Consider the following 15,152-nt stretch of genomic DNA (forward strand, 5'->3'; position numbering starts at 1 on the left):
TAGAAAGCAAAGAAAGTAATCACCAAAAAAAGAAAAAGAAAAAGAAAACAGGAAAGGAATAACATCAGGTCATTGCCCTAGAAAAATCTTGCAGAAGCTTCCCAATACTTGTGCAAGAAAGCTCACACCCCATATTCGGACCCCCTAACTCTAAATGTGTGTATAACCTCATGTCATGCATCCCTCACTTAATATGCTCCGGCCACCATGGACTTCTACTACTCATACACGCTGAACATTCTCCTGTTAGAAGGCCTTGTCATGTGTTCTTCTGGTTGCCTGGAAATCTCTTGTCATCTTCTCTTCTTTCAGGCCTGAGATTAATTTCCTCAAACAGGCCTTTCTTGATCCCACCTTATCTCACTTTACCTTCAACCTCTTTTAAAAATCATCAATCTGCTTTTTCTTCATACCATATATTATAATATGTCAATATCTCGTCTATTTATGTGATTACTAACTTATACTGAGGAGAGCCTTTTGAATAGAATCTCAATAGGCCGAGTTTCCACAACGTTGTCCTCATACCTCAATTCCCGCACTTGGCACAGGATCGAGTACAACAAACACTTACTGACTGGATAACGAACTACATGTAAGATAAAATCAAACCTTGCGGAATTGCAGGCGTGTTCCCTTACTCTTATACTCCTATGCTTAAAGTGAAAATATATTCATGTTATATTGCTCCGAATGTCCACTTCCAGTTTCTACAGAAAGAGTGTTTGACAACTCCTCAATCAAAAGTAAGGTTCAACTCTGTTAGTTGAATGCACAGAACAGAAAGAAGTTTCACAGAATGCTTCTGTGTAGTGTTTATTTGAAGATATTCCTTTTTCCACTATTGGTCTCTTAGCGCTACGAATTTCCACTTGCAGTTTCTGCAGAAAGAGTGTTTCAGAACTGCTCAATCAAAAGTAAGGTTCAACTCTGAAAGTTGAATGCACAGAACAGAAAGAAGTTTCACAGAATGCCTCTGTGTAGTTTATATTTGAAGATATTCCTTTTTCCACTATTACCCTCTTAGCGCTCCGAATGTCCAGTTGCATTTCCTACAGAAAGAGTGTTTCAGAACTGCTCAAGCAAATGTATGCTTTAACTGTGTTAGTTGAATGCAAAGATCAGAAAGAAGTTTCACAGAATGCTTCTGTGTAGTTTTTATTTGAAGATATTCCTCTTTCCAATATAGGCCTCTTAGCGCCCCGAATGTCCAATTGCAGTTTCTACAGAAAGAGCGTTTCAGAACAGCTCAATCAAAAGTAAGGTTCAACTCTGTTAGTTGAATGCACAGAACAAACTGAACTTACACAGAATGCTTCCGTGTAGTTTTTATTTGAAGATATTCCTTTTTCCAATGTAGGCCTCTTAGCGCTCCGAATGTCCACTTGCAGTTTCTACAGAAAGAGTGTTTCAGAACTGCTCAATCAAAAGTAAGGTTCAACTCTGTTAGTTGAATGCACAGAACGGAAAGAAGTTTCACAGAATGCTTCTGTGTAGTTTATATTTGCAGATATTCCTTTTTCCACTATTACCCTCTTAGCGCTCCGAATGTCCACTTGCAGTTTCTACGAAAGAATGTTTCAGAACTGCTCAATCAAAAGTAAGGTTCAACACTGTTAGTTGAATGCACAGAACAGAAAGAAGTTTCACAGAATGCTTCTGTGTAGTTTATATTTGAAGACACTCCTTTTTCCACAATTACCCTCTTAGCGCTCTGAATGTCCACTTCCATTTTCCACTGAAAGACTGTTTCAGAACTGCTCAATCAAAAGTATGGTGTAACTCTGTTAGTTGAATGCACAGATCAGAAAAGAGTTTCACAGAATGCTTCTGTGTAGTTTTTATTTGAAGATATTCCTTTTTCCAATATAGGCCTCTTAGCGCTCCGAATGTCCAATTGCAGTTTCTACAGAAAGAGTGTTTCAGAACAGCTCAATCAAAAGTAAGGTTCAACTCTGTTAGTTGAATGCACAGAACAAAATGGAGTTTCACAGAATGCTTCCGTGTAATTTTTATTAGAAGATATTCCTTTTTCCAATATAGGCCCCTTAGCGCTCCGAATGTCCAATTGCAGTTTCTACAGAAAGAGTGTTTCAGAACGGCTCAATCAAAAGTAAGGTTCAAATCTGTTAGTTGAATGCACAGAACAGCAAGAAGTTTCACAGAATGCTTCTGTGTAGTATTTATTTGAAGATATTCGTTTTTACACTATAGGCCTCTTAGCGCTCCGAATGACCACTGCAGTTTCTACAGAAAGAGTGTTTCAGAAATGCTTAATCAAATGTAATGTTCAACTCTATTTGTTGAATGCACAGAACAGAAAGAAGTTTCACAGAATGCTTCTGTGTAGTTTATATTTGAAGAGATTCCTTTTTCCACAATTACCCTCTTAGCGCTCCGAATGTCCACTTGCATTTTCTGCTGAAAGACTGTTTCAGAACTGCTCAATCAAAACGATGGTTTAACTCCATTAGTTGAATGCACAGATCACAAAAGAGTTTCACAGAATGCTTCTTTGTAGTTTTTATTTGAAGATATTCCTTTTTCCAATATAGGCCTCTTAGCGCTCCGAATGTCCAATTGCAGTTTCTACAGAAAGAGTGTTACAGAACAGCTCAATCAAAAGTAAGGTTCAACTCTGTTAGTTGAATGCACAGAACAAAATGAAGTTTCACAGAATGCTTCCGTGTAGTTTTTATTAGAAGATATTCCTTTTTCCAATATAGGCCCCTTAGCGCTCCGAATGTCCACTTGCAGTTTATACAGAAAGAGTGTTTCAGAACTGCTCAATCAAAAGTAAGGTTCAACTCTGTTAGTTGAATGCCCAGAACAGAAAGAAGTTTCACAGAATCCTTCTGTGCAGTTTATATTTGAAGATATTCCTTTTTCCACTATTACCCTCTTAGCGCTCCGAATGTCCACTTGCAGTTTCTACAGAAAGAATGTTTCAGAACTGCTCAATCAAAAGTAAGATTCAACTCTGTTAGTTGAATGCACAGAACAGAAAGAAGTTTCACAGAATGATTCTGTGTAGTATTTAATTGAAGATATTCGTTTTTCCACTATAGGTCTCTTAGCGCTCTGAAAGTCCAAATGCAGTTTCTACAGAAAGAGTTTTTCAGAACGGCTCAATCAAAAGTAAGGTTCAACTCTGTTAGCTGAATGCACGGAACAGAAAGAAGTTTCACAGAATGTTTCTGTGTAGTTTTATTTGAAGATATTCCTTTTTCCACTTTATGCCTCTCAGCGCTCCGAGTGTCCACTTGCAGTTTATACAGAAAGAGTGTTTCAGAACTGCTGAATCAAAAGTAAGGCTCAACTGTGTTAATTGAATGCAGAGAACAGAAAGAAGTTTCAGAGAATGCTTCTGTGTAGTTTTAATTTGGAGATATTCCTTTCTCCACTATAGGCCTCTTAGCGGTACGAATGTCCTCTTGCAGTTTCTACATAAAGAGTGTTTCAGAACAGCTCAATCAAAGGTAAGGTTCAACTCTGTTAGTTGAATGCACAGAACAAAAAGAAGTTTCACAGAATGCTTCTGTGTAGTTTTTATTTGAAGATATTCCTTTTTCCACTCTAGGCCTCTTAGCGCTCCGAATGTCCACCTGCAGTTTCTACAGAAAGAGTGTTTCAGAACTACTCAATCAAAAGTAAGATTCAACTCTGTTAGTTGAATGCAGAGAACAGAAAGAAGTTTCACAGAATGCTTCTGTGTAGTTTATATTTGAAGATATTCCTTTTTCCACAATTACTCTCTTAGCGCTCCGAATGTCCACTTGCATTTTCTACTGAAAGACTGTTTCAGAACTGCTCAATCAAAAGTATGGTTTAACTCTGTTAGCTGAATGCACAGATCAGAAAGAAGTTTCACAGAATGCTTCTGTCTAGTTTTTATTTGAAGATATTCTTTTTCCCAATATAGGCCTCTTAGCGCTCAGAATGTCCAATTGCAGTTTCTACAGAAAGAGTGTTTCAGAACGGCTCAATCAAAAGTAACGTTCAACTCTGTTAGTTGAATGCACAGAACAGAAAGAAGTTTCACAGAATGCTTCTGTGTAGTCTATATTTGAATATATTCATTTTTCCACTATTACCCTCTTAGCACTCCGAATGTCCACTTGCATTTTCTAGAGAAAGAGTGTTCAGAACAGCTCAATCAAAAGTGTTGTTTAACTCTGTTATTTGAATGCACAGATCAGAAAGAAGTTTCACAGAATGCTTCTGTGTAGTTTTTATTTGAAGATACTCCTTTTTCCAATATAGGACTCTTAGCGCTCAGAATTTCCAATTGCAGTATATACAGAATGAGTGTTTCAGAACAGCTCAATCAAAAGTAAGGTTCAACTCTGTTACTTGAATGTACAGAAGAGAAAGAAGTTTCAGAGAATGCTTCTGTGTAGTTTATATTTGAAAATATTCCTTTTTCCACTATTACCCACTTAGTGCACCGAATGTCCACTTGCATTTTCTACAAAAAGAGTGTTTCAGAACCGCTCCTTCAAAAGTAAGGCTCAACTCTGTTAGTTGAATGCAGAGAACAGATAGAAGTTTCACAGAATGCTTCTGTGTAGTTTTTATTTGGAGATATTCCGTTTTCCACTATTACCCTCTTAGCGCTCCGAATGTCCACATGCATTTTCTACAGAAAGAGTGTTTCAGAACTGCTCCTTCAAAAGTAAGGCTCAACTCTGTTAGTTGAATGCAGAGAACAGAAAGAAGTTTCACAGAATGCTTCTGTATTTTTTATTTGAAGATATTCCTTTTTCCAATATAGGACTATTAGCGCTCAGAATGTCCAATTGCAGTATCTACAGAAAGAGTGTTTCAGAACTCCTCAATAAAAAGTAAGTTTCAACTCTGTTAGTTGAATGTACGGAACAGAAAGAAGTTTCAGAGAATGCTTCTGTGTAGTTTATATTTGAAGATATTCCTTTTTCCACTATTACCCAATTAGCGCTCCGAATTTCCACTTGCAGTTTCTACAGAAACAGTGTTACAGAACTGGTCCTTCAAAAGTAAGGCTCAACTCTGTTCGTTGAATGCAGAGAACAGAAAGAAGTTTCAGAGAATGCTTCTGTGTAGTTTTTATTTGGAGATATTCCTTTTTCCACTATTACCATCTTAGCGCTCAGAATGTCCACTTGCATTTCCTACAGAAAGAGTGTTTCAGAACAGCTCCTTCAAAAGTAAGGCTCAACTCTGTTAGTTGAATGCAGAGAACAGAAAAAAGTTTCAGAGAATGCTTCTGTGTAGTTTTTATTTGAAGATATTCCTTTTTCCAATATAGGACTCTTAGCGCTCAAAATGTCCAATTGCAGTATCTACAGAAAGAGTGTTTCAGAACTGCTCAATCAAAAGTAAGGTTCAACTCTGTTAGTTGAATGTAAGGAACAGAAAGAAGTTTCAGAGAATGCTTCTGTGTAGTTTATATTTGAAGATATTCCTTTTTCCACTGTTACCCACTTAGCGCTCCGAATGTCCACTTGCATTTTCTACAGAAAGAGTGTTTCAGAACTGCTCCTTCAAAAGTGAGGCTCAAATCTGTTAGTTGAATGCACAGATCAGAAAGAAGTTTCACAGAAAGCTTCTGTGTAGTTTTTATGTGAAGATATTCTTTTTCCCAATATAGGCCTCTTAGCGCTCAGAATGTCCAATTGCAGTTTCTACAGAAACAGTGTTTCAGAACGGCTCAATCAAAATTAAGGTTTAACTCTGTTATTTGAATGCACAGAATAGAAAGTAGTTACACAGAATGCTTCTGTGTAGTTTATATTTGAAGATATTCTTTTTGCATTATTACCCTCTTAGCACTCCGAATGTCCAACTGCATTTTCTACAGAAAGAGTGTTTCAGAAATGCTCTATCAGAAGTATGGTTTAACTCTGTTAGCTGAATGCACATATCAGAAATAAGTTTCACACAATGCTTCTGTGTAGTTTTTATTTGAAGATAGTCCTTTTTCCAATATAGTCCCCTTAGCGCTCCGAACGTCCGATTGCAGTTTCTACAGAAAGAGTGTTTCAGGACGACTCAATCAAAAGAAAGGTTCAACTCTGTTAGTTTAATGCACAGAACAGAAAGAACTTTCACAGAATTCTTCTGTGTAGTATTTATTTGAAGATATTCGTATTTCCACTATAGGCCTCTTAGCGCACCGAATGTCCACTGCAGTTTCTACAGAAAGAGTGTTTCAGAAATGCTCAATCAAAAGTAAGGTTCAACTCTGTTAGATGAATGCACGGAACAGAAAGAAATTCACAGAATGCTTCTGTGTAGTTTTATTTGAAGATATTCGTTTTTCTACTATACGTGTCTTAGCGCTCCGAATGTCCACTTGCAGTTTCTTCAGAAAGAGTGTTTCAGAACTCCTCCCTCTAAAGTAAGGCTCAACTCTGATAGTTGAATGCATAGGGGGGTGGAGCCAAGATGGCCGAATAGGAACAGCTCTGGTCTCCAGCTCCCAGCCCCAGCGACAAAGAAGACGGGTGATTTCTGCATTTCTGCTTGAGGTACCGGTTTCACCTTACTAGGGAGTGCCTAACAGTGGGTTCAGGACAGTCGGTGAAGCGCACTGTGCGCGAGCCGAAGCAGGGAGAGGCATTGCCTCACTCGGGAAGCGCAAGGGGTCAGGGAGTTCCCTTTCCTAGTCAAAGAAAGGGGAAACAGACGGCACCTGGAATATCGGGTCAGTCCCGTCCTAATACTGCGCTTTTCCAACGGGCCTGGAAAATGGCACACTGGGAGATTGTGTCCCGCACCTGGCTCGGTGGGTCCTATGCCCACAGAGTCTTGCTGATTGCTAGCACAGCAGTCTGAGATCAAGCTGCAAGGCGGCAACGAGGCTGGGGGAGGGGCGCCCGCCATTGCCCAGTCTTGCTTAGGTAAACAAAGCAGCCAGGAAGCTCGAACTGGGTGGAGCCCACCACAGCTCAAGGAGGCCTGCCTGCCTCTGTAGGCTCCACCTCTGGGGGCAGGGCACAGACAACCAAAAACTCAGCGAGAACCTCCACAGCCTTAAATGTCCCTGTCTGACTGACAGCGTTGAAGAGAGTAGTGGTTCTCCCAGCACGCAGCTGGAGATCTGAGAACGGACAGACTGCCTCCTAAAGTGGGTCCCTCACCCCTGAGCAGCCTAACTGGGAGGCACCCCCCCAGTAGGGACAGACTGACACCTCATTCAAGCGGGTACTCCTCTGAGACAAAACTTTCAGAGGAACTATCAGACAGCTGAATTTGTGGTCTCACGAAAATCTGCTGTTCTGCAGCCACCGGTGCTGACACCCAGCCAAACAGGGTCTGGAGTGGACCTCTAGTAAACTCCAACAGACCTGCAGCTGAGGGTCTTGTCTGGTAGAAGGAAAATTAACAAACAGAAAGGACATCCACACCAAAAACCCATCTGTACATCATCATCATCGAAGACAAAAAGTAGACAAAACCACAAAGATGGGGAAAAAACAGACCAAAAAAACTGGAAACTCTAAAAAACAGAGCACCTCTCCTCCTCCAAAGGAATGCAGTTCCTCACCAGCAACGGAACAAAGCTGGATGGAGGATGACTTTGATGAGTTGAGAGAAGAAGGCTTCAGACGATCAAACTACTCTGAGCTATGAGAGGAAATTCAAAACAATAGCAAAGAAGTTAAAAACTTTGAAAAAAAATTAGAAGAATGGATAACTAGAATAACCAACGGAGAGAAGGGCTTAAAGGAGATGATGGAGCTGAAAGCCAAGTTTCGAGAACTACGCGAAGAATGCAGAAGCCTCAGTAGCAGATGCGATCAACTGGAAGAAAGGGTATCGCTGATAGAAGATGAAATGAATGAAATGAAGAGAGAAGGGAAGTTTAGAGAAAAAAAGAATAAAAAGAAATGAACAAAGCCTCCAAGAAATTTGGGATTATGTGAAAAGACCAAACCTACGTCTGATTGCTGTACCTGAAAATGATGGGGAGAATGGAACCAAGTTGGAAAACACTCTGCAAGATATTATCCAGGAGAACTTCCCCAATCTAGCAAGGCAGGCCAGCATTCAGATTCAGGAAATACAGAGAACGCCACAAAGATACTCCTCGAGAAGGGCAACTCCAAGACACATAATTGTCAGATTCACCAAAGTTGAAATGAAGGAAAAATTGTTAAGGGCAGCCAGAGAGAAAGGTCGGGTTACCCACAAAGGGAAGCCCATCAGACTAACAGCTGATCTCTCAGCAGAAACTCTACAAGCCAGAAGAGAGTGGGGGCCGATATTCAACATTCTTAAAGAAAAGATTTTTCAACCCAGAATTTCCTATCCCGCCAAACTAAGCTTCATAAGTTAAGGAGAAATAAAATACTTTACAGACAAGCAAACGCTGAGTGATTTTGTCACCACCAGGCCTGCCCTAAAAGAGCTCCTGCAGGAAGCACTAAACATGGAAAGGAACAACTGGTACGAGCCCCTGCAAAAACATGCCAAATTGTAAAGACCATCGAGGCTAGGAAGAAACTATAGCAACTAATGAGCAAAATAACCAACTAACATCATAATGACAGGATCAGATTCACACATAACAATATTCACGTTAAATGTAAATGGGCTAAATGCTCCAATCAAAAGACACAGACTGGCTAACTGGATAAGGAGTCAGGACCCATCAGTGTGCTGTATTCAGGAAACCCATCTCACGTGCAGAGACACACATAGACTCAAAATAAAGGGATGGAGGAAGATCTATCAAGCAACTGGAAAACAAAAAAAGGCAGGGGTTGCAATCCTAGTCTCTGATAAAATAGACTTTAAACCAACAAAGATCAAAAGAGACAAAGAAGGCCATTATATAATGGTAAAGGGATCAATTCAACAAGAAGAGCTAACTATCCTAAATATATATGCACCCAACACAGGAGCACCCAGATTCATAAAGCAAGTCCTCAGTGACCTACAAAGGGACTTAAACTCCCACACAATAATAATGGGAGATTTTAACACCCCACTGTCAGCATTAGACAGATCAACGAGACAGAAAGTTAACAAGGATATCCAGGAATTGAACTCAGCTCTACATAAAGTAGACCTAATAGACATCTACAGAACTCTCCACCCTAAATCAACAGAATATACATTTTTTTCAGCACCACACCACACCTATTCCAAAATTGACCACATAGTTGGAAGTAAAGCTCTTCTCAGCAAATGTAAAAGAACAGAGATTATAACAAACTGTCTCTCAGACCACAGTGCAATCAAACTAGAACTCAGGATTAAGAAACTCAGTCAAAACCGCTCAACTACATGGAAACTGAACAACCTGCTCCTGAATGACTATTGGGTACATAATGAAATGAAGGCAGAAATAAAGATGTTCTTTGAAACCAATGAGAACAAAGACACAACATACCAGAATCTCTGGGACACGTTCAAAGCAGTGTGTAGAGGGAAATTTATAGCACTAAATGCCCACAAGAGAAAGCAGGAAAGATCCAAAATTGACACCCTAACATCACAATTAAAAGAACTAGAAAAGCAAGAGCAAACACATTCAAAAGCTAGCAGAAGGCTACAAATAACTAAAATCAGAGCAGAACTGAAGGAAATAGAGACACAAAAAACCCTTCAAAAAATTAATGAATCCAGGAGCTGGTTTTTTGAAAAGATCAACAAAATTGATGGACCGCTAGCAAGACTAAGAAAGAAGAAAAGAGAGAAGAATCAAATAGATGCAATAAAAAACGAAAAAGGGGATATCACCACCGATCCCACAGAAATACAAACTACCATCAGAGAATACTACAAACACCTCTATGCAAATAAACTAGAAAATCTAGAAGAAATGGATAAATTCCTCGACAAATACACCCTCCCAAGACTAAACCAGGAAGAAGTTGAATCTCTGAATAGACCAATAACAGGTTCTGAAATTGTGGCAATAATCAATAGCTTACCAACCAAAAAGAGTCCAGGACCTGATGGATTCACAGCTGAATTCTACCAGAGGTACAAGGAGGAACTGGTACCATTCCTTCTGAAACTATTCCAATCAATAGAAAAAGAGGGAATCCTCCCTAACACATTTTACGAAGCCAGCATCATCCTGATACCAAAACCTGGCAGAGACATAACCAAAAAAGAGAATTTCAGACCAATATCTTTGATGAACATTGATGCAAAAATCCTCAATAAAGTACTGGCAAACCGAATCCAGCAGCACATCAAAAAGCTTATCCACCATGATCAAGTGGGCTTCATCCCTGGGATGCAAGGCTGGTTCAACATACGCAAATCAATAAATGTAATCCAGCATATAAACAGGACCAAAGACAAAAACCACATGATTATCTCAATAGATGCAGAAAAGGCCTTTGACAAAATTCAACAACCCTTCATGCTAAAAACTCTCAGTAAATTAGGTATTGATGGGACGTATCTCAAAATAGTAAGAGCTATCTACAACAAACCCACAGCCAATATCATACTGAATGGGCAAAAACTGGAAGCATTCCCTCTGAAAACTGGCACAAGACAGGGATGCCCTCTCTCACCGCTCCTATTCAACATAGTGCTGGAAGTTCTGGCCAAAGCAATCAGGCAGGAGAAGGAAATAAAGGGTATTCAATTAGGAAAAGAGGAGGTCAAATTGTCCCTGTTTGCAGATGACATGATTGTATATCTAGAAAACCCCATTGTCTCAGCCCAAAATCTCCTTAAGCTGATTAGCAACTTCAGCAAAGTCTCAGGATACAAAATTAATGTACAAAAATCACAAGCATTCTTGTACACCAATAACAGACAAACAGAGAGCCAAATCATGAGTCAACTCCCATTCACAATTGCTTCAAAGAGAATAAAATACCTAGGAATCCAACTTACAAGGGATGTGAAGGACCTCTTCAAGGAGAACTACAAACCACTGCTCAATGAAATAAAAGAGGATACAAACAAATCGAAGAACATTCCATGCTCATGGGTTGGAAGAATCAATATCGTGAAAATGGCCATACTGCCCAAGGTAATTTATAGATTCAATGCCATCCCCATCAAGCTACCAATGACTTTCTTCACAGAATTGGAAAAAACTACTTTAAAGTTCATATGGAACCAAAAAAGAGCCCGCATCGCCAAGTCAATCCTAAGCCAAAAGAACAGAGCTGGAGGCATCACGCTACCTGACTTTAAACTATACTACAAGGCTACAGTAACCAAAACAGCATGGTACTGGTACCACAACAGAGACATAGATCAATGGAACAGAACAGAGCCCTCAGAAATGATGCCGCATAGCTACAACTATCTGATCTTTGACAAACCTGACAAAAACAAGAAATGGGGAAAGGATTCCCTATTTAATAAATGGTGCTGGGAAAACTGGCTAGCCATATGTAGAAAGCTGCAACTGGATCCCTTCCTTACACCTTATACAAAAATTAATTCAAGATGGATTAAAGACTTATATGTTAGACCTAAAACCATTAAAATCCTACAAGAAAACCTAGGCAATACCATTCAGGACATAGGCGTGGGCAAGGACTTCATGTCTAAAACACCAAAAGCAATGGCAACAAAAGCCAAAATCGACAAATGGGATCTCATTAAACTAAAGAGCTTCTGCACAGCAAAAGAAACTATCATCAGAGTGAACAGGCAACCTACACAATGGGAGAAAATTTTTGCAACCTACTCATCTGACAAAGGGCTAATATCCAGAATCTACAATGAACTCAAACAAATTTACAAGAAAAAAACAAACAATCCCATCAAAAAGTGGGCAGAGGACATGAACAGACACTTCTCAAAAGAAGACATTTATGCAGCCAAAAAACACATGAAGAAATGCTCCTCATCACTGGCCATCAGAGAAATGCAAATCAAAACCACAGTGAGATACCATCTCACACCAGTTAGAATGGCCATCATTAAAAAATCAGGAAACAACAGGTGCTGGAGAGGATGTGGAGAAATAGGAACACTTTTACACTGTTGGTGGGACTGTAAACTAGTTCAACCATTGTGGAAGTCAGTGTGGCGATTCCTCAGGGATCTAGAACTAGAAATACCATTTGACCCAGCCATCCCATTACTGGGTATATACCCAAAGGACTATAAATCATGCTGCTATAAAGACACATGCACACGTATGTTTATTGCGGCACTATTCACAATAGCAAAGAGTTGGAACCAACCCAAATGTCCAACAACGATAGACTGGATTAAGAAAATGTGGCACATATACACCATGGAATACTATGCAGCCATAAAAAATGATGAGTTTGTGTCCTTTGTAGGGACATGGATGAAACTGGAAACCATCATTCTCAGTAAGCTATCACAAGGACAAAAAACCAAACACCGCATGTTCTCACTCATAGGTGGGAATTGAACAATGAGAACTCATGGACACAGGAAGGGGAACATCACGCTCCGGGGACTGTTGTGGGGTGGGGGGGGGAGGGACAGCATTAGGAGATACACCTAATGCTAAATGACGAGTTAATGGGTGCAGGAAATCAACATGGCACATGGATACATATGTAACAAACCTGCACATTGTGCACATGTACCCTAAAACCCTAAAGTATAATAAAAAAAAAAATAATATGTACAACAAAAAAAAATCATGAGGATTACTGTAACATTTTCAACCTATATGGCATAAACCTCAAAATAATAACCCATTTATTTAAAAAATTTTAATTGCAAAATAAGTTTAATAGAGATACAATATCTCATCAAATATGGAGCCTATAGATTATGAAATATTGATGCACAGTCCTTAGAATAGTATTATAAAGAGATCACAGTGACCAGCAGGCATGCATTCTGTGCTCTATCCTTGGCATCACATACCAGCTTTAGTTACTGAATAGCAGTTAGCTGTGACACGCCCAACAGACAATCAATACTTTTTAATAGCAACCATTGTAGATTCCATGTCTTAAACTAAATCGTCCATAAGTATGTTCGCTAGTGAGGCTTTTAAAAAGCCAAACCATTAATCCCAGCACTTTGGGAGGCTGAGCTGGGCCGATCAAGAAGTCAGGAGATCGAGACCATCCTGGCCAACACGGTGAAACCCCGTCTCTACTAAAAAAAATACAAAAAACTAGCCAGGCGCGGTGGCGGCGCCTGTAGCTCCAGCTACTCAGGAGGCTGAGGCAGGAGAAGGGCGGGAACCCGGGAGGCGGAGCCTGCAGTGAGCCCAGATTGCGCCCCTGCACTCCAGTCTGGGCGACAGAGCGAGACTGTCTCAAAAACAAAACAAAACAAAAGCCAAACCATTGACTGCCAAAAGTGATTTTCCAGGTCAGGAAAAGTCTATACAATATAGTGACTGAGGAGCTGCACACTGGTTTGAATTTATCCCTACAGTCTGTTTAAATTACATCATCTTTCTATTTCTCTACTTCTCTATCAGTAAAATGGGCATAATCCCATTACCCACCTCTCTGAAACATCATGATATTACATTGAGTTAAAAATGCAGGAATTTTTGAATACCACTACTTTGTTAGCTGTTAATGATAGCTAAAATGATAGCTCAATTTTGAGCGGTGGTAGTTTCTCTCAAACTAATTCATTCTATTAGAAAAACAAATATCCACGTAAAGCAAAACCAGACTTGGAAGAAATATTGAAAGCAGGTAGCTGATTGTTTAACTCGAATGCCTAAACATCCTTATCCCAATGCCTAAATTCAAGTCAAATTGCAGGATGCATTTCTCTTTCTACCTGCGCTTCCTGTCTCCCTTCCATCTTTCCCCATTCATGTATGACATATGTCCCCATTTTGATGAAGTAAACATTTTGTGCCTCAATTTCGCATTTTAAAAACCTAGAAAGTTTTAGCTTTTTGTATAAAATTTAATATGGATTTGAAGGTGGGATAGTAACAACAATATTTGGGGATTATTTTCTATTATCTCATCTTTCACTTTTTAAACAAAGGCCCAGAACTAATCAGGCTCTAAGAAACTGGCACTACTGAAAATATATACAAATTTGGGAAAGATAACTTAATTAAAAGATTGTTGATTTGCATTGAGAAACAACCACCATAAGATCCAAAATGCCTGAGCATTCTGTTCCCTGCCAAATTGTAATCTCTTAGCTTTGGCCACCATAATTGTCAAAGCACAAGGAATTTTAGTCTCTGTTTCTGAAAATGTCCACGGTATTCACCTTTTCAAAAAAGAAAAAAAGTCCCAGCTCCTACTGTTGATTTAAATTCTTTTATAAATCTCTATCAAACTTTTCATGTTTACAGTTCTTATGCAATAATAAAACAAATCCAATACATGTATAACCACACAATCAATAAATTACAATTAATAATTTATATCAAATGATAAATTATATAGTTTTGTTGGAATTAATTTGACAATGTTTGATTCAGTTACAAACAGAGATATAACTAAATGTATTTAAAATATTAAAAGATGAATTGCTATCAATTGTTTTGAATTTTAAACTAAAAATCAATAGTTCCTATAAAATTATTATTAAATGTTCTAATAATTGTACAGAATCCAGAGCAACTCTTTTCCCAGTTTACCGTATACTAATGTGTGCTTAGATCAGTGTTACATTACATAGCATGCTGTAGGAAAGACAGGATGGGCATTCATTAAACTAGCTCTGATTTAACTTGTCCTCTGTCATTTTGTGAATATAATCCAGGGACTACCTACTCCTTAACTTCTCAAATCTGTTTTCTCACCTATAAATAATAATTGCTACCTGAAAGAAATTGTGGGGCGTATGAGATTTAATTAACACATGTTAATCATAGCACATGTCCTAGTATTTAGTAGATATTTAGTAATTATTAGACAAAGCCAATTTATTTTCCTTTGGATTAATAAAGATTTAAATATTTGCCATAGGTTGTATTATGCAATTATATTTACCCAAAATTTTGAGGAAATATAATTTTTTACAACTTTCCCATATTTCTAGAAAAAGAAAAGTTAGCTTTTTAGAAATGGCACTAACATAATTGGTAGTTTTTCTTGATGAATATTTCTGAGAGAGATTACAGAAGTTATATATTAAAAATAAGTAACTTCAAGTAAAAGCCATGATCTGCCTTGCAGTGCTTAAATAAGTTATTTCATATATTCACAATGATTTATTTTCTCATGACAGGACTTTATAATGAAACGATCTTACTCTTGGAG

This window comes from Symphalangus syndactylus, chromosome 23, assembly GCF_028878055.3.
Source record: "Symphalangus syndactylus isolate Jambi chromosome 23, NHGRI_mSymSyn1-v2.1_pri, whole genome shotgun sequence".
Taxonomy (NCBI): domain Eukaryota; kingdom Metazoa; phylum Chordata; class Mammalia; order Primates; family Hylobatidae; genus Symphalangus; species Symphalangus syndactylus.